This window comes from Triticum dicoccoides, chromosome 1A (genome assembly GCF_002162155.2).
Source record: "Triticum dicoccoides isolate Atlit2015 ecotype Zavitan chromosome 1A, WEW_v2.0, whole genome shotgun sequence".
NCBI classification, from domain to species: Eukaryota; Viridiplantae; Streptophyta; class Magnoliopsida; order Poales; family Poaceae; genus Triticum; species Triticum dicoccoides.
This window is the reverse complement of record NC_041380.1, coordinates 127,279,301-127,286,058: the sequence shown is the minus strand read 5'-3', so window position 1 is coordinate 127,286,058 and position 6,758 is coordinate 127,279,301.

Below are 6,758 nucleotides of genomic sequence, written 5' to 3'. Positions count from 1 at the left end.
CGAAGTGCGGTCGTGGGCGCCCTCGCAAACATCCTGTGGCCACCACGGCAGCTCCCCGCAGCTATGGAGGCGATTTTCAGCATAGCGACGGGCGGATTGCTGCGGCCGGGGGGCGCGCTCCGGCTGCGCGTCCCCCTAGGCCGCGCTTTCGCGCTGCTGAGGTGCTGCCGGAGTTCGTGCTCCGGCTGCGCGTCCCCCTAGGCCGCGCTTTCGCGCTGCTGAGGTGCTGCCGGAGTTCGTCATGTGGTCGGCGGAGCCGACTAGCACCCGGCTTCCACTTCCTCGCTTCCTCCTTGGCGAGCTCCCGGGTGGCCTCTGGCTTCAGGCCGACGGCTGCTGCACCCGAGCCTCATGGGTCTCACTGGAGGTCTCCCCTGCCGGGAGCCTGGCCCTGGCCCGCGGTTGGCAGACGTTTGCCCGCGCGCGTGGCCTAAGCCGTCGGTGCACCCTGCACTTCAAGTTCGACGATGATGCCACCCTCTACGTGAGGGTGTTTGGGGAATATGGTCGCCGCGCAGGGTGTTGTCCCGAGGGCGACGACCGTGGCTGGGAACCCAGCTCCGGCGATGATGGAGAGGGCAGTGCTCGCGCGGCTGGCGGCACTCAGGGTTCCCCAAGCTTCTCGGTTCTTCTTCAGGCGGCGACTCTTCTAGCGGTGGCCGCGGTCAGCCTCCACGTCGTCGTATCTGCTTGGGAGGTGGTAGCGTGTCCGCCCACCGTCGCGCCCCGGTGAAGCGCGAGATGGAGTCTGCCTAAGCCCCGGAGGCATCTCGGGTCTTCCCTGCGGGCCAGTGTGAGGCGAGCTGCGCCTGATTTGTTCTTTCTTTTCCTTTTTCCTGCGTAAAAAAGACAGTAGTGTGGAGCCCTGCGGGGGCGTGTTTGGGTTATTGCTGTTAATCATCGTTTTGCTTCCGTTATCGTACCTTCCGGCTACATGCCCGCGCGTGGATAGTTCCCAGCCCCAGCCATGGGGGGCGACCGACCCAGGCCCTGTGTTTGTGTCGCGGTGCCCGTGGGGCACGGACTGGAGGGGTGCTCCTATAATGGGCCCAGGTCGCGAACCCTTTGAACGGCTAGGATAGGAACACTCGCGAGGGCGCTCGGCTGCCCCCCCCCCCCTCGCGCGGCCTTGCACAAGAGAAATCGAGGTAGGAGGGTGAAAAGTCGAAGAACCACAAGCCAAAGACGGCAACAACTTCAACAAAACTTCGAATGAGAAGGAACAAGCCAACTGCGGAAAGCAAATGAAAAGCCGCGTTCGGCACCTAATCTAGTCCTCGACGTCTTCTCACCAACGCGGAGCTAAGTGCTGCCACTGGGCGTGGGAGGGAACCCCAGGGCCTGAGGCCGGCGCTCTTGAGACTCCGGGGCGTGTACAGCCCCAACTCATTATTACGTGAGAGTGTCACAGGCGGCGAGCTTCACAGGCGTTGGCCTTCTTCACAGGCTCCGGGCCTTTTCCAAAACACGACAGCTTCACAGGCATTCGCCTTCTTCACAGGCTCTGGGCCTTTTCCAAAACGCAACAGCTTCACAGGCATTCGCCTTCTTCACAGGCTCTGGGCCTTTTCCAAAACGCGACAGCTTCACAGGCATTCGCCTTCTTCACAGGCTCTGGGCCTTTTCCAAAACGGGACAGCTTCACAGGCATTCGCCTTCTTCACAGGCTCTGGGCCTTTTCCAAAACGCGAAAGCTTCATAGGCATTCGCCTTCTTCACAGGCTCTGGGCCTTTTCCAAAACGCGACAGCTTCACAGGCATTCGCCTTCTTCACAGGCTCTTGGCCTTTTTAGGGGTAGAACCTCCGGAGGTGCTGGATGTTCCATGCGTTCTGGACCGGCACCCCCTCCTGAGTCTCCAAGTGTGCGGAGCCGGGCCTGGAAACATGAACAACTTTGAACGAGCCCTCCCACATGGGAGAGAGCTTGTGCAGCCCCTCCCTGGAGAGAACCCGCCTCAGCACGAGGTCTCCTACCTCAAGAGTTCTGGGGCAGATGTTGCGGCAGTGATATCGCCGCAGTGCTTGTTGGTACCTCGCCACTCGTAGCGCGGCTTCTCGGCGATGTTCCTCCCCCAGCACGACGTCCATCCCCCGCATGGCGTCCTGCTGCGCCTTGTCGAACGCCAGGACCCGCGCAGAGCGACGTCTGACCTCGTGAGGGAGGACCGCTTTGGCTCCGTAGACCAGGAAGAACGGGGTCTCTCCAGTCGGCTTGGTCGCGGTTGTGCGGATGGACCACAACACAGACTGAAGCTCGTCGTACCAACCTCTGTCGCAGGCCTCCAGCTTCTTCTTGAACATCTTGGTCTTGAGGCCCCTCAGGACCTCTGCGTTGGCTCGCTCGGCCTGGCCGTTGCTTCGGGGGTGCGCCATCGAAGCACAGCATATCTGCGTTCCAAGTTTAGCACAGTATGTTTTGAAGAGGTTACTGGTGAACTGCGAACCGTTGTCCGTGATGATGTGGTTCGGAACCCCGAACCGGCTCACAATGCCCTTGATGAACTTGACCGCGGAACTCACGGGAATGGTGCGGACAGCCTCTACTTCAGCCCACTTGGTGAACTTGTCCACGGCGATGTAGAGGTAGCGGTAGCCCCCTGGCGCCCGAGGAAACGGGCCCAAGATGTCCAGCCCCCAGACTGCGAATGGCCACGAAAGGGGTATAGTCTGCAGGCCTCCTGCTGGCTGATGGATCTGCTTGGTGTGGAACTGGCAGGCCTCACAAGCTTTCACTAATTCGACGGCGTCATTGAGCGCGGTGGGCCAATAAAACCCACTGCGGAATGCCTTGCCGATGTGGGTCCGTGATGATGAATGATGTCCACAGTCTCCGCCATGTATATCTTCGAGCAGTTCCTTCCCTTGCTCCCTGGAGATGCAGCGCAGGGATACATCGTTTGGTCGCTTCCGGTAGAGCTCCCCATCCTTGATGCAGTATGTCGTGGCCTGTCGTGCCACTCGCTCCGCTTCCTCCTCCTTCTCCGGTAGGGTCCCTTGTGTTAATTAACTCCGGAGCTCCGTGATCCAGCATCCCTCCCGAGGTTCCATCGTCAGGAGCAGGCGTGCTCCTAAGGCCGGGCCACAGGCCGGAGCTCCCCTGGCAGGTGGCTGGGGGAGCTCCTCCCGAGGCTGAGCCGTGTTTGACATTGACGGCTGGGCTGAGGGATTGAAGAGCTACTCCTCGAAAATGCCAGGCTCCTGAGGTAACCGCCTGGACGCCCGTTTGGCGATGTCGTCGGCCTCCTGATTGGTGCCACGGGGCACATGCTGCAACTCCAACCCCCAGAACTGCTTCTCCATCCTGCGGACCTCCGCAAGGTAGGCTTCCATGTGCCCATCTTTCGGCTCGTACACCTTGTTGGAGAAATTGACAAGGAGCTATGAATCGCTGTCAGGACCCCGACTCGATGTCACATCGATCTAGCCTGTAACACCTCATATCACTTTGCGGCCTCACGCACGGTATCCCCACGGGTGTCGCCTTACCTTTGCCCGGGACCGTTTGCACCTTTTGGCTCACGTATATGATAGTGTCGCTAGCATCCATATGATAAGGAGCCCGGGCTGACATGACTAGTCGTAAACCCAAAGTGGCACAGACTTACAGGGACAGGCATTCATGACCCAGCTTCGAACGTGTCGCTCAACAGCAAGTGGGTCCGGGCTGTAGCACTGGGCTAGCAGGACTCCGGTAAACCGGGCTGTAGCGGGCTAACAGGACTCCGGTACTCAATGCGTGACATTTCCCCGAAGGGACAGACACCGGAACGAGGAAGGACACATGCCGGCCAGCCTAAGTGTTCCAGAGCAGTAGCAAGCTACCATGGCTCAGCGGTAACACTAGGAGACATTTCCCGGTAAGAGAGGCTACTAAAGATAAACAACTAGATGGTCAGATCCCACACATACCAAGCATTTCAATCATACACACAATATGCTCGATATGTGCAAATACAACAAGGCATCACAACATGACTCTATGACACAAGTACTTTATTTAAGGCTTAGAGAGCCATACATAACATACACAAAGGTACGGGTCACACGACCCAGCATTCAAGTCATACAGTCATACAAACCAGCAGCGGAAGTAACTTGTCTGAGTACAGACAACTAGTAAAATAAAAGAGGCTTGGAAAGCCTAGCTATACTACGTGGTCCTTCACAAGCTCAGGATCACCACCTGGGCCTTAACCTACTCATTGATGTCAACGTCTACGTAGAACCCATCAGAAGGGGTTGCAGCGTCTTCTGTAAAAATGTAAATTATAGCAACATGAGTACAAAGGTACCCAGCAAGACTTACATCAGATCCTAGATACATGCATATTATCAAGAAGGGTTGGTGGAGTTATTGCAGCAAGCCAGCTTTGACTCTTGGCTAGGCTAACCTACGAGACTCCAACTTGAAATGGTTTTGCGTACATGAGTCCACTACTCACCAATTCAATACACTACCGAGGATCCGCCTCCGTCTTCCTACGGAAGAGCCATCCTCGGCACTCACACTTATCTTGAGGCTTTTAGTAGTTTCCATTTACTTGTCTATGAACTGCATAGGCAACCAAGTAGTCCTTTACCGCGGACGCGGCTATTCGAATAGATCATGATAACCCTGCAGGGGTGTACTTCTTCATACATGTTTCCACCACTTAGCGTCTGCACACGACATGTGCTCGGCAGACTTCAAGCGAAAGCCGACGTGGGTGTAGACCACGACCTACCTAAACACCTAAGCCTCTAGTCCAGGTTTATCGCCTATTCAGGTTCCATCCGCAGGGAGTCCGGCCGAGGTTTCCCATACGGCCCCGAATGATGTGAACAGGGTTCCCGAGATACCTAACGGGTATTCGGTACACCCGGCCACGTACCTACCGCATCACAGCCCACCCCTACGGTCAGCGCTGTCCACGGCCTCCAGTAGGCTACAAACACCAGAAACTACTTGCAACTCCTGGACAGAGAGCTAGGGTGAATAAGAAGTCGAGCGGGGTCATATTTCAGGGCCCAATGCATGGTAGTAGCTGTATCCTAAATCACACATACAGATCTCAGTGCTTAAGGTCGGCGTCAATGAAACAACCCACCATGTACTCCTACATGGCCTCTCATCGATACCTTTACCAAATCGTGTTCACCACACCACTCTCATTACCGACATAACCATTTCACTCCAGCCCATCACCCAGATGAACCAGACCTGACACGACTCTAAGCATAGCAGGCATAGCAAGGTAGGAACAACACATACATATGGCTCAATCAACTCCTACACATGCTAGTGGGTTTCATCTAGTTACTGTGGCAATGACAGGTCATGCAGAGGAAATGGGTTCAACTACCGTAGCACACAGCAGTTTGAAACGCGTTGTCTTAATGCAGTAAAAGAGAGCAGGAGCGAGAACATGGGATTGTATCGATATGATCAAATGGTTGGTTGCTTGCCTGATGGTTCGATGCACTGATACGGTTCTTCGTTAGGGTAATCACGGTACTCCTCGGGGGCAGATCCTGCCGCAAAGAACACCGATATACAACCATCACCAAACAATGTGCAACAATATGATGCATGCATGAAACATAGCAATATGAGTGTGTTGGGCTAATGCAACTAAGACCAGAAGGGTTTGAACCAATTTGAATCGAAGATTCAAATTTCAAACTCAAACATGGCCCTTTAAAGTGTTTTTCCTTGTTCTGCATTAAACATCAAGTTAACTTGTTTAGTCATGCATGAAAATAGTACAGATGGATAGATTGGTTTTTTCTGATCATTTTTCATATATAATTTGTCTGATTTGGAGTTACAGAATAAAAGTTATGAATTTTTGAAGTTTAAATTATATTCTGGAATTTCCTATATTAGAATAATTCCAGAAAATCAATTATTGCGTCAGCCTGACATCAGTGTGACGTCAGCAGGTCAACAGAACACGTCCGGGTCAAACCTGACAGTGGGTCCCGCATGTCAGGGTGATTAAATTAATTAAAGTTTAATTAAAACTAAACCTGTTTAATTAACAGGGCTAGGCCCCACCTGTCATTGACTCAGGGGAGTCAACCAGGGCCCACCCGTGGTCAAACCCGGGTCGGCTGCACCGGCGTTTAGCCGCCGGCGAGCCCGACGCGGCGGCGGAAGTGGTTTTGGCCGTTGCGGCCACCAAATGGGTCGCGGAGACCACCGGAGTGGGGCTGAGGACGAGCCGCAGCTCTTGGTGGAGTCCGTTGGGGTCGGGGTGGCCGGAGTTGGCGCCGGTGACGGCTTTGGCGGCCACCGGGGTTCGGCCGAAGACGAACTTGACGCTAGAGGGGTCGGTGAGGCTCGGGGAGTGGCTAGCTAGGTGCTGCGGGACACGGTGAGTATGATGGACACCAGCTTGTGGCCGGAGGGTGGCCAGAGCACGTCGGCGACGAGATCCGCGGCGGTGCGTGCGTGTGATCTTCGTGCGGTGGCTACACGGCTCGGGAATGAGAGAGGGAGGGTCGGAGGGGTAGCTAGGCTCACAGCGCTCCCGTAGAGGCCGCCGGCCGGGTCGGGGACGAGCTGAGGCGACGACGGCGTTGAAGGGGATCTCCGGCGACGGCGAGCTCGGGCGAGGTCGGTGCGGTGGTCTCGGGCCGCACGAGCACACGGGGCTCGGCTAGCTCGATGAAGTGGACGGCGGCGGAGCTCCTGGACACGGCGGCACGGCGTGGGGTTGACGGAGGGTGTGGCTACGGCGAGGGGGTGGCGGCGATGGCGTCGGCCATGGCGTGG